We start from the raw sequence: 18,707 nt of genomic DNA on the forward strand, positions 1-18,707 counted from the left end.
CCATGCCCAGCGAGCTTCTCTGAGGGGAGGCGATTCCGCAAATGGGGTGCCACCACCAAAAAGGCCTTCTCCCTAGAGGGGACTTCGAAAAGAGTTTCCAATGAAGATCAAAGGACCAGGCAGGTACATATTTATGGGAGGTGATCCTTCAAGGAACCTGCTCCCAAAACAAGCTTGTATCTGTTGACGATAGCAACACTAAGCATGTTGACAATAACAAATGTTATTTGGGAAACCAACGTCCCCCAAACATTCAGGGGACGGTTGCCACGTTCCTCCCTCCTTGCTTGGGAGCTTCACAGGGGCAACGTTGCTGGAGAAAGTTAACTGGAGCTTGCTCTTAAAAATTGCCTTGCAAGATCAGGTGGTTTGCTTGCTGCTTATTATACTGGGGGGAAAGCTTGTTGTTAGGATAGGCAGGAGGTACATGGTACTGGTAATTCTATGGTATGGCAAGGACCCCAGGAGAGTGTTGTCCATACCATTGCTGGGATAACTCAGTTGATAGAGCATGTGTTAAAGCCCCACATTGGGCAAAGAGATTCCTGCATTGCAGGGGGTTGGACTAGATGACCCTTGTGTTCCCTCTCAACTCTTCTATGCTTCTTCTTCTTCTTCTTCTTCTTCTTCTTCTTCTTCTTCTTCTTCTTCTTCTTCTTCTGTGATCACTCATAGCCGAGTAAGATTGTCCTCCATGAACACGGTCTTAGCAATGAGTCCGTAAGTGACGTGGAGGCCAATTCTGGGTCCACACGTCCTTCCACAGTGGGGACATAGGTTTCCGGGCGGGAGTTGATCACGGTGAGGGTTTGCCAAGCGTGCCTTCCTCTTAGCAATTCACTCTCGACAATTGCAATATATCGTTACTAAAAAGGTAACCGATAAAAACAGCAGCAAAGTTGCCGTATACAAAAGCACACCCAAATAACCTCTGTAAAAAGATCCAGCTGAGCATAGATGCCAACTTGGGGCCCCCGATAAAATATTTGGTAAAGGTAAAAGGTAAAGGGACCCCTGACCATTAGGTCCAGCCGTGACCGACTCTGGGGTTGCGCGCTCATCTCGCTTTACTGGCCGAGGGAGCCGGTGTATAGCTTCCAGGTCATGTGGCCAGCATGACAAAGCCGCTTCTGGCAAACCAGAGCAGCACATGGAAACGCCGTTTACCTTCCCGCTGTAGTGGTTCCTATTTATCTACTTGCATTTTGACGTGCTTTCGAACTGCTAGGTTGGCAGGAGCTGGGTGCTTATGTGCCATGTCAAGAACTACACAACTTTTAAAAGGCATCTGAGAACAGCCCTGTGTCAGGATTTTTTTTATGTTTGACGTTTTATTATGTTCTTATGTGTTGGAAGCTGCCCAGAGTGGTTGGGACAACCCAGCCAGATGGACAGGGTATTTATTATTATTATTATCATCATCATCATCATCACCATCATTATTACCAGTGCTTTTTTCCTAGAAAAATAAGTGCTGGTACTCAGGGGCAAAACCAGGCTTTATTTCACCCGGATCAAAGACCCAGTTTGGTATCCCACAACACACATTTGCACACACACAAAAGCAGACTGGGAGCCTCAGTGTGGCGTCCCTCTGGAGGCTTCACCTGGGGCAAACAAAAAAAAAACACCTGGCAAAAAACCTCTTGCAGCTACGACTCTGCGGTACTGACTCTGAAGTTGTTACCGTAAGTGCCACACTTTTAACAACAACAAAAAAGAGGTGCCATACTGCGTACTCTTGAGTACCCCCTGAAAAAAGCACTGATGATGATGATGATGCGGGGCGGGGCTTATCTGCCCCCCCAATATTATTCAAGTTGGCACCCTTGCAAGTGAGCATAGGAGCCAACTCCGAAGGGATCTTCGCCAAAACCCCCCCCCACAATAAAAAACATTTGAGGGGGCCGCCCCATGGGTGTAACCAGGATTTATGTTAGTGGCATAGCTGCCAAGTTCTCCCTTTTTTTTAAGGGAAATTCCCTTATGCTGAATAGGCTTCCTCGCGAGAAAAGGGGAAACTTGGCAGCTATGGTTAGTGGGGGCAAGCTTTATGTTGGGCGGGGGCAGACCCTGGGTTAGTTAAGTATTTTATTGATTTTTATTGATGGGGGGGGGAAGCTGCCCACCTGCTTCCCTGGCTACGCCGATGAGCCGCCGCCCCCTGCCGCCCGCCCCATAGCTGGTGAGCATTGCCATTCAAATAGTAGCTGTGCGTCATGTGATCGATTACGCAGGGCTTACTTGGGACCCCCCCCCCCCATATTTTATTCACTCTTGCAACTGAGCAACACATAATCGAGGGAATTGTGGGTTGAAATTACCCACCTTCTGAACTCATCCTCCGTCCCCACCACCACCCTTTCCCAAAGACGCGCGCCCCTGACGTCCCCAGTGCAAGATGGAGAGATGCGTCGAGGAGATCCATCGAGCAGGTGTCAACGGAGGCTGGCGGCGGCTGCTGCTGCAAAAGCGAGGCTTAGGGAGCTGCCGACGGGGCGGGCTTGGAGGGTTGGCCCGGGGCGTGTCTGCCCTGCCTCCCGACCGCCTTCCCTGCTGTCCGCCCGGCGCGCCGCTTCCCGGAGCCAGAGCGCAACGCAGGTTCCCACGCGCCGGCGAGGAGGCTGGCTCGCGCCTCCGGCCAGGAGAGAGACCCCCCAGCGCGGAGGAAGAGGGGGACACGATCCGGTAAGGCTGCCTGGGAGGGAGAGAGAGAGGAGGGGAGCCGGACCTCGCCTGGGGCTGCCTGCGTTTGCTTCAGCTGGAACGCCCCACCCTCTTTGGAAAAGGGTGCCCCAAAGACCTGGGGTTGGGGAAGGTTGGCTGGGTAGGTGCCTTTCGAGAGGCGCCCCATGAGGCTTCCCGGAGGTCCCTTCTGTGGTTCCAAGTCTCTTACAAACTGAGCGCCGAGTCTCAATAATTAGAACTGATTGATTGATCTTTTTATTAGGCTTCCTCGTCGCACCTAACTACAGAAAAGCCTCTTAGACAAAATCAAGAGCCCAAAGGGGGGAATTATTCTCGTCGCTTTACTAAGAGAAGAACTTGGTGGCAGGGCAGCTGCTGGGTGTGCAGAAGGCCCCGGGTTCAGTCCTGGAGATCTCCAGTTCTAAGAGGGTCAAGGGATGGGAAATAGCTCTGTCTCTTTGCCTGAGACCCTGAAGAGAGTAGATGGACACACACACACCGAGCTGGACGGTCAAAAGGAACGGTCCTCTTATTGATGAGGCAGCTGCTTTGACTGCAGAAAGTCTCAGGTTCAATGTCTGGCATCTACGGCTTCAGGGATCAGGCAGTAAGTAATGGGGGAAGACCACCCACCCCCCATGCTCCAGGTTGAGAACCTGGAGAGCTGCAAGCAGTCTAGAAGGCAGCTCCTTGCATTCTGGGACCACCCCTCCTGCTGCCATTCAATAGGCAAATAGTCTGACCTTGGTTGAGCAATCTACCCAGCATCTTCCCCTGAAAAGGGGAACCACGCTGGTGGGAATTGCCTCTCTCCGAGACCCCAAAGCCCCCCCAGAGTGAACCATGCTAGACAAAACAGACCAATGGCCTGCTGACCTGGTTTGTCATAGGTTTTGGAAAGTCTGTCGGGTGTTTTTTTTTTGCACAGAAATTTGATGCCACCGTTGCCAAATTAATTTAACAGGTTTAACGCTGCACTGAAATGCCAAGCTATGTGATGTCAGAAAATCTAATTGCAAAGCCCCTGTGTCTTTTTCTCTACTTGAAGGGAGAGGAGGGGAGAGAAGCTGTGGGGAAGCAGGGGGTTAACCCTTTCCCCTCCTGGCTACTATTAACTCTGGGTTTGGTTTGGTTTGGTTTCAAGGCAAGGTACCTGTTGTACCTGTTTCTTCCTTGCTCCCCTTGGCAGCTGGAAGGAAGGGCTTGAATTTGAGGATCGGCGCAAGGGAAAGCGTTAAAGTCTCCCTCTCTCAAGGGGCTAGTCCTCATGCACACTGTTGCTTTCAAGCGAAGAAAAGAGCCTTGAGGGATCTATCTGTCCTCATATATAGATAGCATGCCTCTTTGAGCCTCTGGCTTAACAAACACCCATCTCAAATCAATACGCAGTCCATGGAATGCACCTTTGAGTTAACTTAATCGAGTTAAACTGCGGAACTCACTGCCACAGGAGGCGATGGTGGCCACCCACCTTGATGCCTGCGTTATACAAATACATGGAGGAGAGGGCCGCTGGTGGCTCCAAGCCATAAGGGCTGTGCTCTGCCACCACTGACGCAGGCAGCAATGCTTATGAACATCAGTTTCTGGGAACTGCAGGAGGGAAGAGTTGCTCTTGTGCTCAAATCCTGCTTGTGGGTTTCTCTGGTCGGCCCCTGTGAGAAGAGGGTGCTGGACTAGATGGGCCCTTCAGCACTCCTTATGCTCTTCGGAGTTGTTAGTTTAGCAAAAGCTCTCTCTTCTCCAAACGCAAACCCCGTTCGGAATAGCAACTGAGCGGAATCAAAGTGCTGGGTTATCTAAGGATCGGTACATATGTCTTGTGTTCCTCTGCCTAGAAGTGGATATCATAACAGCCTTGGAGGCAGGGATGGAGGCCAACATATTTTCGAGACCGGGGGAAAATTTATGGGGCCCAGCGACATCTGAAGAGAGAAGAATTACAGAATGTGTGTGGATGGCTGTTATTTAGCACCCACATAGGCATAACAATCTATATAGTTTGGAAGCTCTGGCATTTTGGACATTTAAACACACACACACACACACACACACACACACACACACACACACACACAGACCGCCGCCCAATAGTCAAGATCCTTCTTACTCTGTTTGTAAAACTTTTAGATAACAGTGCTATTTTTCTAGGAAAAGAGGTGCTGGAACTCACCCTGAACGCCTCCCTCGTTCTCTTAGATGATAGATAGATAGATAGATAGATAGATAGATAGATAGATAGATAGATAGATAGATAGATAGACAGATAGACAGATAGACAGATAGACAGATAGAAATTAAAAGTACAGTCATACTTTTACAGACGCTTCAGGTTCCGTCTTTTCAGGTTGCATCCTGCGCCGAACCCGGAAGTACCCGAAGGGGTTACTTCTGGGTTTCAGCGCTCACGCATGCGCAGAAGCACTAAAATTGCTCTTTGCGCATGTGCAGAAGCTCTGAATCGCGACCCGCATGTGCACAGACGCGGTGCTGCGGGTTGCGAATGTTGTGGGTTGCGAACGCGGCCTCCCACACAGATCATGTTTGCAACCCGAGCATCCACTGTATCTCAGCGCTTTGGCAGTATTGCTTCTTTCAGGAAAAGCAACAAACCCAGAATGGAAATTTGGAAAATTATGCTAGCATGTCCTGACAGTAGGTAGATCATATTCCCTTCATACCAGAACTTTGATTTCACCCGCTGAAAGGGATTTGCAATGAATTTGGGAAACACCAAGTTTTTCAGACAGTGTTGTTGTTTTTTAGTATATGCAATTTGCATAAATGGGGTGCTGCTTCTGATAACCTGAAAATAGGACTAGGCGAGGAGATACAAAAGAAGCCCATCACTATTCTCTAGGAGAGCTAAATGCACCCTCCATCTCAATACAGCCTTTATGATCTTTAAAAGAATACGAACAACATTAGCAAAACAGCAACCCGAAAGCAAACTGTTCAGTTTATACATGCAGTCTCCCATAGGTGCTAACTCCCTGGGGCCCTGGGTACCCGAGCACCCACAAAATTCCCCGTGAAGGGGCTGGGCACCCACAAATTTTGGTGCCAGGGTCATGGGGCCAAGTTGGCATTGCTGCGCTCTCCACAGCCCCATGACTCATAATCGTTTACTCTATTTGGATCATTAAAACACACATACACATATGTGTCTGTGGTTTTATGCATGCTTTACCCTGGGGTGTGTGTTTGAATGAATGAATGAATGAATGAATGAATTCTTGCACTTGGCTGGAGAGCTGCGTTGCAAAATTCGGGGAAGTGCAATTTTGGAAGGAGGGTTACGTTCTGGTTTGCATCTGATTCTGGAAAGTGCAATTTAGCGTGAACTGAATGACATTTCCTCCCCATATCCCTCCTTCTCCGGTTGCCCTCTCCCTGGGCTGACCTGCGGGAAGCTCAGTCAGTAGATCACGAGACTCTCAAATGGATGGAAAGCCACAAGACTCTTAATCCCAGGGTTGTGGGTTCGAGTCCCATGTTGGGTGAATGATTTCTGCATGGTATGGGATAGATGATCGTCGTGGTCCCTTCCAACTCTTCAATTCTATGATTCCTCTCCCTCCCTCCCTCCCTCTCATTCCTGCTTTCCCTGCCTCTTCTGCATCTCCTATCTCCTCCTCCTCCTTTCAACTCCCTTCTCAAGCAAAGCTTTATTTTGCACTTCCACTAGCATCCCCCTGGCTGCTTCTCCATCTCAGCAAGGACTCCCTCTATTTTCTCTATCGAGCAGTCCTTGACTAGCACAATATTGATGTGAAATCGATGCATTAGTACAGGGGTTGGCAACCTAAGGCTCACGGGCCAAAAGCAGCCCATGGGGGTCATTTAACTAAACCGGCCTGGAGCAGAGCAGGGACCGCCTTCCATGGTGCTGGCCGGCTTCCCATTAGCTGCAGGAAGCTCCTGCAGCCAATGGGAAGCTGTGCATGCCTCTTCCGCGCCAGAAGGAGCACCAGAAATAGCATTTGCGCACATGTGGCGTCTGCTGGACCGTGAACCGGCCCAAGCCACAAAAACTCTGCCGACCCCTGCATTAGTAGAGGAACAAACAGAGGAGACCTGTGTGGGCCACAATTGCAGCTCCCTGCGGATTTTCATCTTCTGAAAGTTCTGCGGTCCACATCCTAAGGCTGGCAGAACGATGGCAGAAAATAATCGCCTGGAACAGCAGTCGCCAACCTGAGGCCCTTCAGATGTTTGGGACCATCAGACGCAGCCAGCACGGCTGTACAATGGAAGTTGTAGCCCTGAATGTCCAGAGGGCAGCAGGTTAGCGGAGGCTGGTCTGGAGTAGTCTAGAAAACGTCAGATCTGGAGAAGCTGTTTTTGCAAAGACTTACATCATAGTATTGTCACTTTTCCCCCTCCCGCCGCCCTCTAGGTGTGCTGGCATTTTTTTTTAAAAAAAACCTGACTTTACAAGTCGCTTTGCAAATCTTATTTAACAAGAAAGGAGATTCCATAGAATCATAGAATCTTAAGAGTTGGAAGGGATCTGAGGGTCATCTAGTCCAACCCCCCTGCAATGCAGGAATCACAGCTAAACAGTCTCTGGCCAATGGCCAACATTTTGACTAAATATCAGGAAGAACTTTCTGACAGTGAGAACAGCTCAACAGTGGAACGGTCTCCCTTGGGAGGTGGCAGATCTCCTTCCTTGAAGGTTTGTTTTTTTTAAAAAAAATATATTTGATTTATTTGATATATATATAGTACAACCAAATCAATTGCAAATCCAAATAAATAAAGAGATTGCTCTGAATCCATAGGTCTTAATATCAATATTTACAACTGTATATCAATCCATTATCACCCTTTTTTAAATCCAACTGAATTATCCTCAATTTTTGTAACTTTACAAGTGAGATTAAAATCCTGCCGATGTTTTTGCCTGCTTACAATGGTCTCCTAAATGAATTATAACTCTTTCCCTTTTCTTCTTTTAAAGTTTTTGTCTTCTTCGTTCCTGAGCTTTCCGCTTAATTTTGCCATTTCGGCATAATCCATCACTTGGTTTGTCATTCTTCCCTGGCCGGGATCAGTGCCGGATTTACGTGTAAGCTAAACAAGCTATAGCTTAGGGCCCCACTCTCTTGGGGCCCCCCCAAAAAATGTAAAGGAAATAAAACTGGATGTACCTTTCCAAAATATAAGATAAAAAACCAATAAAATAAAACCTACAGACAGCAACAGTGTTTTGTGTTGTGTAGGCTCCTATGATGTAAGCCTGCTAGCCTGCTCCCTAAAATATCACTGGTTTGCTCCTTTCTATATATAGGGTGCCTACATTCTGCATGTGCAAATGGCTTTAGATCCCTATTAGATCCATACATATAGCATATATTCAACACAAAAAACAGCGACCATTGGTTGTTGACAAATGACAGCTGGAAATATAAAGGGCCCCATTACCTTCAGTAGCTGCCTTAGGGCCTCATCGAAACTAAATCCAGGATTGTTTCTTTTCCCCGTCTCTGGGCTCCTTGAAGGTTTTAAAGCAGAGCTTGGATGGCCCTCTGTCATGGTTGCTTTAGCTGAGATTCCTGCATTGCAGGGGGTTGGACTAGAGGACCTTTGGGGGGTCCCTTCCAACGCTACAATTCTGTGAAGCAACAAATGCATTTAAGAAATGATTTTGGGCCAGATTCAGCTACCTGGGAAGCCCAAAGGGGCTTCCCCACTTCTCTCCCCCCATGCAACCCTGTGCGCCTTCCCAAAATTTGCTTTGGAAGGGGGGGGGGTCCAGGAGACACCCCCACTCCAGGGCAGTAGGCAGGGATGGAAGGGGAGATTGTTCTGTCTGGGAAGAATAAATAATTTCACGGGCGGAACTATCTGCTTTGTGCTGCACTGAATTCCACCCTGTATTTATTTACATTCCTTGCCCTTCCTCCGAAAGTTGCCCAGGGCTATCACCTTAGGTCGGTTACAATCTCTCAGCCTAACCTGCCTTGCAGGGTTGTTGTAAGGATAAAGTAGAGACAAGGAGAAAGGATTGCCTGCCATTCTGAGCTCCTTGGAGGAAAGTTGGGATAGAAACATAATTGTTGTTGTTGTTGTTTAGTCGTTTAGTCGTGTCCGACTCTTCGTGACCCCATGGACCAGAGCATGCCAGGCACTCCTGTCTTCCACTGCCTCCCGCAGTTTGGTCAAACTCATGTTCATAGCTTCGAGAACACTGTCCAACCATCTCGTCCTCTGTCGTCCCCTTCTCCTAGTGCCCTCCATCTTTCCCAACATCAAGGTCTTTTCCAAGGATTCTTCTCTTCTCATGAGGTGGCCAAAGTATTGGAGCCTCATCTTCACGATCTGTCCTTCCAGTGAGCACTCAGGGCTGATTTCCTTCAGAATGGAGAGGTTCGATCTTCTTGCAGTCCATGGGACTCTCAAGAGTCTCCTCCAGCACCAGAATTCAAAAGCATCAATTCTTCGGCGATCAGCCTTCTTTATGGTCCAGCTCTCACTTCCATACATCACTACTGGGAAAACCATAGCTTTAACTATACGGACCTTTGTAGGCAAAGTGATGTCTCTACTTTTTAAGATGCTGTCTAGGTTTGTCATTGCTTTTCTCCCAAGAAGCAGGCGTCTTTTAATTTCGTGACTGCTGTCACCATCTGCAGTGATCAAGGAGCCCAAGAAAGTAAAATCTCTCACTGCCTCCATTTCTTCCCCTTCTATTTGCCAGGAGGTAACATAATAACAAGTAATAAATATACACATCGATAATTAAACAAAACTATGATTTTTTTATAAAAAAACTCAGTTAAAATGTCTAGGAATATTAATATTCTTAATAAGAACAGTAACAATAACAATAAATTGTTTGCAGCTGTTCTGTAAAAGCCTCCACCATGTGGACAAAAATGTAAAGGTTTGGCAATAAACATCAGTACATATGAATAATTCAGTTCCAACAATTCAGTGAATAGGTACGATTTAGCAGCTCGTTAGGTTTTAATTGTACAACAGATTGACGCCAGCATTGTCAAATATTAACGCATAAGTTCTCCAAGGTATAAATTGATCGGCAAGGATCTAGAGGGTGGCATAAATAAATAACAGCAAAATGCACAGCACTAATACGAAATTATACGCTATTCTTTCTCTTTTCTGCCTAAATTCGCTGTGCGGTAAAAATCACCCATAGCCACCTGTTCCCTGCCTGGTGGTAGCAGCTGAGTCGATGCCTTTAAAGTGATTGTGTCCACTAATTGTTAGTGGGGAAAAATGTTGAAAAGAATCGTTCGGCAGAATGTGTGCAAATACTTAAAAGAACCAGGTATCTGGTGGGTTCAGATTCCTAAGCTGTGCTGGGAAGAGGTTTGCTTACGCAATTGTGTGTTAACCCTCATTGATCAGGGCAGAGATGCAAAGCCTTTCCCCTCCTTTTCCTAAGACAGGTCTAATGGTTTCTTTCCTGCTGCTATTTGGGTGTAGCCCAAGAGCTGGAAATAGCCAAGAAGAGAAAAGGAAAGAAGGTCTATTACTTTTCGAAGAAATCAACCAGGGCCTGGAGGGGCTAATTGGTAGATGTTTTCAATTAAGTCTATTCATCATAAATACCACTCGCTGTGGGGCAAACAAACAAGGGTGTTTCCCTTGCCTGCACGTCCCACATGCGGCTTCCCAGAAGCATCTCTCGCAAAAGGGATGCTCAGCTTCACAGACCTGTTAATGTCTTCGAGCGGATTCCCTGATTCTTGCCTAAAGCCGTCCTCTCTTAAAAGCCGTTCAATGTGGGCTGGGCATCTTTAAAAGCTACATGCAGGTTCTTGCAGATACTGTATACGAACTGTGATGTTTCGGTCAGGAGCGAGCAGCAATAAATCACACCAAGGAGCTGGAGTTAACTCTTTGTTAGCCAAACAGGACCTACACAGGTGTCTGGGTCTGAGTCAGAAGTAGGTCAGTACAAGGGACACGGGTGGCGCTGTGGTCTAAACCACAGAGAGCCTAGGGCTTGCCGATCAGAAGCGGTTCGAATCCCTGCAACAGGGTGAGCTCCCGTTGTTCGGTCCCGGCTTCTGCCAACCTAGCAGTTCGAAAGCACATCAAAGTGCAAGTAGATAAATAGGTAACACTCCAGCGGGAAGGTCAATGGCATTTCCATGCACTGCTCTGGTTTGTCAGAAGTGGCTTAGTCATGCTGGCCACATGACCCAGAAGCTGTATGCTGGCTCCCTCGGCCAGTAAAGTGAGATGAGCACCGCAACCCCAGAGTCGTCCGCGACTGGACCTAATGGTCAGGGGTCCCTTTACCTTTATCTTTTAAAAGGTAAAGGGACTCCTGACCATTAGGTCCAGTTGTGACTGACTCTGGGGTTGCATGCTCATCTCGCATTATTGGCCGAGGGAGCCGGCGTATAGCTTCCAGGTCATGTGGCCAGTATGACAAAGCCGCTTCTGGCAAACCAGAGCAGCACATGGAAACGCCGTTTACCTTCCCGCTGTAGCAGTTCCTATTTATCTACTTGCATTTTGACGTGCTTTCGAACTGCTAGGTTGGCAGGAGCTGGGACCAAGCAACAGGAGCTCACCCCGTCGCAGGGATTTGAACCGCCAACCTTCTTATAAGCAAGCCCTAGACTCTGCGGTTTGGCCCACAGCACCACCTGGGTCCCCCCCCCTTTACCTTTTAGGTCAGTGCAAATAAACAGAGTCAGTTGTAAATGAAGCAGACCCTCCAATATAATAATAATAATAATAATAATAATAATAATAATAATAATAATAATAATAATAATAACAACAACAACAACTACAACTACAACTACAACTACAACTACTACTACTTATTTATACCCCGCCCATCTGGCTGGGTTTCCCTAGCCACTCTGTGCGGCTTCCAACAGAAATATTAAAAGACAATATTTTCCAACATTTCTCTGATGAACATAGGGATTTCCTGTAGAATAATAATAATAATAATAATAATAATAATAATAATAATAATACCCTGCCCATCTGACTATGTTGCCCCACTGCCCAGCCACTCTGGGCAGCTTCCAACATATATAAAAACACAATAAAACATTAAACACCTTCCCTATGCAGGGCTGCCTTCAGATGTCTTCTAAAGGTTGTATCACCTTGGCTCGTGGGTCGCAGAACTCTATACCCTCCAACATTTCTCTGACGAGAAGGAGGACATCTTAAAGAAAAGCGGAACGTTCCAGGATCACCGGGATAGCTTCTGTAAATCTGGGGTTGTCCCTGGAAAATAGGGACGCTTGGAGGGTCTGTTGAAGTTACAGTATTCTTTATTCAAGGCATTGCCTTGAATACAACTCAGCAACCCTAGCCCAGTAGGTCTTGCCACTACAGAGCAGTTGCCAGTAATGAAGGTGCCTTCTTTCCACCCTTTCCGAGGCTCCTCCATTGCCAGATGTTTCCCAAGCACACCTTTGCCACCTGTTCTGCTCTCCTCATTATTCTGCACATTCTTGGAGACCAGGTGGGATGGGAACTTGTCACAGCAGGATGGGGAGACTCCCGGGATTCTTTGGCGGTTTCTTAAACCCCCATCCTCTGCTTCAGCCTCAGAGTCTGAACTGCTCCCTGTCACAGGTTCCTCCTGCTCACGAAATCCTGTTGTCTCTTCAGCTCCCATCACCTCCTTCCAATCTTCTCCCTCTGACCTCTCCTAAGTGTCCCACTGCCAATCCCCAGGCTCTGAGCTTTCCTCCTCTGGGATTTCCCTTGGGGGTTCCTTGGCTGGCACCTCCCATCACTTGCTATTGTCCAGCCAGTCCCTTACAACAGACCTATAATGATTTATTATAATAATTTGTTATGAAGTGGCTTTGTCGTGCTGGCCACATGACCTGGAAGCTGTATGCCAGCTTCCTCGGCCAATAACGCGAGATGAGCGCCGCAACCCCAGAATCAGTCACGACTGGACCTAATGGTCAAGGGGCCCTTTACCTTTACCTATTACCCCACGCATCTGGCCGGGTTTCCCCAGCCACTCTTGGCAACTCCCAACAGAATATTATTATTACTAATAAAACAGCGATAAAACATCAAACATTAAAAACTTCCCTAAACAGAGCTGCCTTCAGATGTCTTCCGAAAGTCAGATAGTTGTTTATTTCCTTGGCATCTGATGAGAGGGCATTCCACAGGATGGGCGCCACTACCAAGAAGGCCCTCTGCCTGGTTTCTGTAACCTCACTTCTCGCAGGGAGGGAACCGCCAGAAGGCCCTCGGAGCTGGACCTCAGTGTCCGGGCAGAACAATGGGGGTGGAGATGCTCCTTCAGGCATACTGGGCCGAGGCTGTTTAGGGCTTTCAAGGTCAGCACCAACACTTTGAATTGTGCTCAGAAACGTATTGGGAGCCAATGTAGATCTTTCAGAACCGGCGTTATATGGTCTCGGCGACCACTTCCAGTCACCAGCCAGTCTAGCTGCCGCATCCTGGATTAGTTGTAGATTCTGGGTCACCTTCGAAGGCAGCCCCACGTAGAGCGCATTGCAGGAGTAATCCAAGTGGGAGATAACCAGAGCATGCACCAATCTGGCGAGACAGTCTGCGAGCAGGTAGGGTCTCAGCCTGTGTACCAGATGGAGCTGGGAGACAGCTGCCCTGGACACAGAATGAGCACCGCAACTCATCTCCGACAGGTCTTGCCCCCATGAAGCAGTTGTGGTGACTAAACGTCCCCGCCTCCCCACAGCTGGCCATGTCTCCTTCTCTCCTGGGTGTTTTCTAAGCAACCAGAGACTGCGCCTGCATACCTGTCTTTGCTCCTCCCACTTCATGCCTCTGCCATGGACCACTTGAAAATCGCTGGAGGTCTTGGTAGACCACTTAATGTTTTTTCTTCCTGGAAGAACCTGGAACGTGTGCAGAGGAGGGCGACCGGGATGCTCAAGGACGTGTTAACCAAGCCTTATAAGGAACAGTGGAGGGAGTTGGGGATGTTTATCCCGGAGAAGAGGAGATACAATAGCCATTTTCAAAAATCTGATGGGCTGCCCTGCGGAAGAGGGAGCAAGTTTGTTTTCTGCTGCTCAAACCAATGGATTCAAGTTACAAGGAAGGAGATTCCGACTCAAAATCAGGAAGAACTTAAATTAACAGAAATTAAATGTGCATTTGGCTTGTTTGTAATGTTTACAAAGATGAGGAAAATTGATTTTTTTCCCCTTCTCTTGTCTAGTCATCCTCCTGCGAATCTCAGCTAAAGCATCCACTGTCAAATACAGCGGTACCTTGGTACTCAAACACCTTGGTACTCAAACAACTTGGAACCCAAACACTGCAAACCTGGAAGTAAGTGTTCCGGTTTGTGAACGTTTTTTGGAAGCCAAATGTGCTCTGTTTTGAGTGTTATACTTCCAATTTGAGTGCCGCACTTCCGTTTTGAGTGTTACACTGAGGTCTGTCTGTTTTCGCTATTTATTTTGCGTTTTTGTTTTTGCGGCTCTTTTTGTTTCGTTTTTGTGACTGTGTGGAACCCAGTTCAGCTACTGATTGATTGATTGGTTGTGTGACTGCAGTACATTGTTTATTGCTTTCATTTTGCATTCAGTGGTCTCGTTCGATGGTAAAATTCATGTTAAATTGCTGTTTTAGGGGTTCATTTTAAAAGTCTGGAATGGATTAATCCATTTTGCATTCCTTTCTATGGGAAATCGCGCCTTGGTTTTGGAACGCTTTGGTTTTGGAACGGACTTCTGGAATGGATTAAATTTGAGAACCAAAGTACCACTGTAGCTCTTACTGTCAGAAATTTCTTCCTGATGAAATCCTTAAAAATTGGCTGGCCAGTGGGTGGAGGTCACCCCAGTGGGCGACCCTCCCCGGGCGGCGGGGAATGCTCCACCACCAGGGCCGGCCCTACGGCCAGGCTGGGTGGCGCAGGGCACCACGGCGCCAGCGCCCGCCTGCTGGCCGGCCGATCCGCCGCACAGCTGCGCCCACGGCAACCGCGCTGTGCCTGCCCGCCCGCCATGCAGCAGCGCCTGTGGCAGCCGCGCTGCACGCTGCGCCCGCCCGCCCACCGCGCTGGGAAACGGGGTGGGGGGCGCCGGAGGGATCCGTCGCAACACGGCGCCAGGGGCGCTTAAGACGGCCCTGTCCACCACTAACTGTGAGAATGGGGTGGGCAAGGTGGAAACTGCTCTCATCAAGCAGATTTGCCTTATGTTCTTATGTTCTTAAGGAGTTTGGAGAACAGGGCTTTAGGCAGAAAGGAAATCCTGCACGCTGTGTGTTCTGTTTCCCAGAAAGAATGTTGAGAATTAAAAAGCAGCTGGAAGTCAGCAAGTAATTAAAATTCTTCCGGGGGTGAAAGTAATGGGTAATAAAGAGGCTCTTTAAGTCCAGCGGAGCAGGCAGGCCCGGCGTCAACCGTTGGCGCGTGAAAGTCGAACCCTGGCAAATTTTAAATGGGCAGCGAGGGACAAGCAGGAGGGGCTTCAAGCACCCCTCGGAGTACTCGCTGCCTCCATGCTGCAGGTGTCGGTTCATCTATTCGCATGGCATTCCCCAAGATGCCACCCGGGAAAAGTGCAATCATCGGAGCACAAAGTAAACGAGGCTCTGATGTCGCTCCTTCAAGCTTTAATTGATTAAATCGCTGCAATTAATCAACTGGAGTTTAATGGCAAGTTCAGGTCTGATTAATGATTTGGCTGATGATGACAAGCAAAGACTCGGGCAGAGTGTTTCCTAAATTTCCAGCACCTAAGGCACAGAGGTGCTCCCCCCCCCCCAATTAAAAGTGGGAGGGTACTTTTGAGCCATTTGGGGCCATCAGTATGTCTTGTCAAAGGCTCCCTGTGGCAACGACAGCGGAGTTCGCAAAGGTTGCAGGGTTTTTTGGATACACAATAAATGCATGGCTGAAATCCTACCGAAATCTGAACAGAGATATCGGGGGGGGGGGAGAGCAGGCCTGTGCTAAAGGTCACTGATGGTTTTCGAAAGATATGCAGAAGGTCCTGAGTTCAGTCTCCAATAGGATCTCCAGGTAGGAGATAGAAAGATTCTACTTGAAGCCTCAGAGAGTCACTGCCAGTCGGGACAGAAGACTCGGCTAGTTGGACCACTGCCATTACCAGACACCTTCCTATGTCCCTGAAAGTGATGCAGCTGGTCTTGTTTTGAGTGGGAGGACAAGAGGATAGGTGATATTTCAAAATCACCCGTTCCTGTGCATGCTAGGCGAAATTCACTTGGTGTGTTTCTATGAGGGATATTTTTAAAAAAATGCAAACCTGATGTGCAGAACCGAACTCAGATTGGAAAGATGCAAATAGCTGGGAGAGATTTGCACACTGCTGGTTGCTCTCCAATCCCTCCCTCCCTCCCCATCCTAGTACAGTGGAACCTCGGTTTATGAATTTTCGGTTTATGAACGCCGCGGACCCATCTGGAACGGATTAATTCACTTTCCATTACTTTCAATGGGAAAGTTCGCTTCAGTTTATGAACGCTTCAGTTTATGAACAGACTTCCGGAACCAATTACACCCATGCTTCGGGTTAAGTACGCTTCAGGTTGAGTACTCCGCGGACCCGTCTGGAACGGATTAATCCACTTTCCATTACTTTCAATGGGGAAGTTCGCTTCAGTTTATGAACGCTTCAGTTTAAGTACTCCGCGGACCATCTGGAACAGATTAATCCACTTCCCATTACTTTCAATGGGAAAGTTCGCTTCAGTTTATGAACGCTTCAGTTTAAGTACTCCGTGGACCGTCTGGAACAGATTAATCCACTTTCCATTACTTTCAATGGGAAAGTTCGCTTCAGTTTATGAACGCTTCAGTTTATGAACAGACTTCCGGAACCGTTCATAAACCGAGGTACCACTGTTCCGGGTCGCAGTTTGTAACCCGAAAAGTTCATAACCCGAAAAGGGCCCGAACCGCCGTTTTGCACATGCGCAAAGTGCTATTTTCGCGCTTTGCGCATGCGCAAAGGCGCACGGCGCTTCTGCGCACACGCGCACGGCGAAAATACTTCCGGGTTTGCGAAGTTCGTAACCCGGGTTGTTCGTAACCCGAGGTGTTCGCAACCCGAGGTACACCTGTACTGTACTCCACCCTCCTTTCTCCCTTGGGGTCTGTAAGATCTCCAAGGCTGCAGCGCTGACAGTGGAGGCCGCAGCTGGCAGAGTTTCCCCTCTCAGGTTCTAGACTCCAGACATAACCAAACCGTTCCTTCAGCCACCCTATCGAGTGGCCAGTCTCCCTCGCGTTCCTCCCTCTCTGGCATCATCTAGCACCTCCTGGCTTCAAGGTCTGTGTTGTTTTCTTCAGAGTGGTTCTCCCGCCAGCCCCTCACTCTCCCGGTTCCTTCTCACCTCTTCCCTTCCTTGACATCCCTGGCCTCCACTGCTAATGCTTCCCAATAGACCCATTTTTGCCTGCGGTTTTTTGCCATGATGTACACAAGCTTGCAAAGCAGTTTCTGTGGGAATGTTCAGAGTGGCAGGAGACGATATATTCTCTATTAATATCCTTCCTAACTTGCTCTAGCAAGTTCCTTTACTTAGCAGAGATTACATTCCCCTTTTTACATGCACAGCAGATAGCTGGTTGCAGGCTCGTGTGAGCCCCTGACTATTATACAATTCAATCTGTCTCAGATTGAATTGTACGTTCTTGAATCCCTCCTAAAAGAATAAAGACACCACAGTCTTATTCAAAGTCAATAAAAGAAGTTTACTTACATCAGTTCACGGTTGGATCCCTGGAGGCAGACTTAGTTACAAATATGTACAGTACATGTGGATCTACCCCATATGGGGGAATAATCCCAGGGCTTCTGCTAGCTGAGAGCTAGCAGAGCAGTCCTAGCTAAAAGTTGGTCAAATGAAGAAAGAAGTCAAAAAGAGAGGGAGGTGTGCTGCGTGACTCGTCCTTTTGTTACCTGGACAGGTAAGGTCACGCCCACCTTCTATCACATGCAAAAGGAAGGATGCTCTAGCCAGGAGGAACAGGAAGTTTTGACTGGCTGGACCAAACATTCCCTCACATGTCTTCTCTAGCATTACAAGGAATGTTGTACTTGACTGCCTCTCATGAATCACACCCCACATTTCCCCCAAACATCATAATTTCTTATCTGCTATTTTTCACTAATAACACCCAAGCACATGCATTTTTTGCACGCATCACTCAGCCGGAGAAATGCATTGCAAAATTCGGGGAAGTGCAAATCTTGACGGAATCATAAATTCATAGAGTTTGGAACAGGATCCCCCAGGATCATCTAGTCCAACCCCCTGCAATGCAGGAATATGCAGCTGTCCCATACTAACCTTGGTGCTATCAGCAACCCGCTCTAACCAACTGAGCTACAGAGGCACCAAAAGCGTACAAAAGGATAGCCGTTTCTCTTTGCATATTGCTTTGGGCTATGCCCATTTGGCTTGCCTTTGATTGTGAACTAAATCAAATTTCCCCTCCCTCCTTACTTGTGTCTCTTGCATCTTTTCTTCCTCCTACGCAGCCAATAGCAAGCGGAGGGAGGTGGAGATTTGCAGCGTCAGGAAATCACAGCAGAAGCAAATCTTTAAATGTCCCCAAATCTCTGCCCCAAATTCCAATGAAGTGGAATTTAGTTTAAAAACAAACAAGTCATTTAGTTTGACAGCAATGGAACTAGGAGATTGTTCTTCTTCTTTTTTCATTGATTGATTTGGTATTTCCGATTAAAGTTTTACAATCACATATCCAGCATACAACATAAAAACAAGATTCCAAAGAATCTCCTGGCCCTCCCTTTGTTGATCATTTCCTCCTGCATCTTTTAGAATAATCCAAATCTTTTACCTCTCCATTGTGTCCAAAATTCACCATTAAACTACAAGTGTTATTCCAAACCTACTAACGATCTTAGCTGTTTACAATGGTTTATAAAATAAAATATAAAAATTTCCCCCATTCCTTATTAAATGTTAAAAATTTAATAAGGATTTTTTTAAACAAACCAGGAGATTATTCGTGGATCTGGTGCAACATAATCTGTGCCCCATTGTTT

The 18,707-nt window shown here is 47.6% G+C and overlaps 1 protein-coding gene across 2 annotated transcripts in view; it reads left to right on the plus strand.

Moving 5' to 3' along the window:
- Positions 1-2,561: 2,561 nt before the first annotated feature.
- The window catches only part of P2RY6 (pyrimidinergic receptor P2Y6), a 49,387-nt gene continuing 33,241 nt past the window's right edge, over positions 2,562-18,707 (plus strand). The window contains exons 1-2 of one of the 2 annotated variants that reach the window (XM_060273935.2): positions 2,562-2,688; positions 13,874-13,986. The gene's annotated coding sequence lies outside the window, so the exon portion shown is untranslated. The remainder of the gene's footprint in view (positions 2,689-13,873; positions 13,987-18,707) is intronic. The other variant, XM_035116113.3, reaches the window with a different exon arrangement.

Source organism: Zootoca vivipara, chromosome 4 (genome assembly GCF_965207765.1).
Source record: "Zootoca vivipara chromosome 4, rZooViv2.hap1.1, whole genome shotgun sequence".
In the NCBI taxonomy this organism is placed as follows: Eukaryota; Metazoa; Chordata; class Lepidosauria; order Squamata; family Lacertidae; genus Zootoca; species Zootoca vivipara.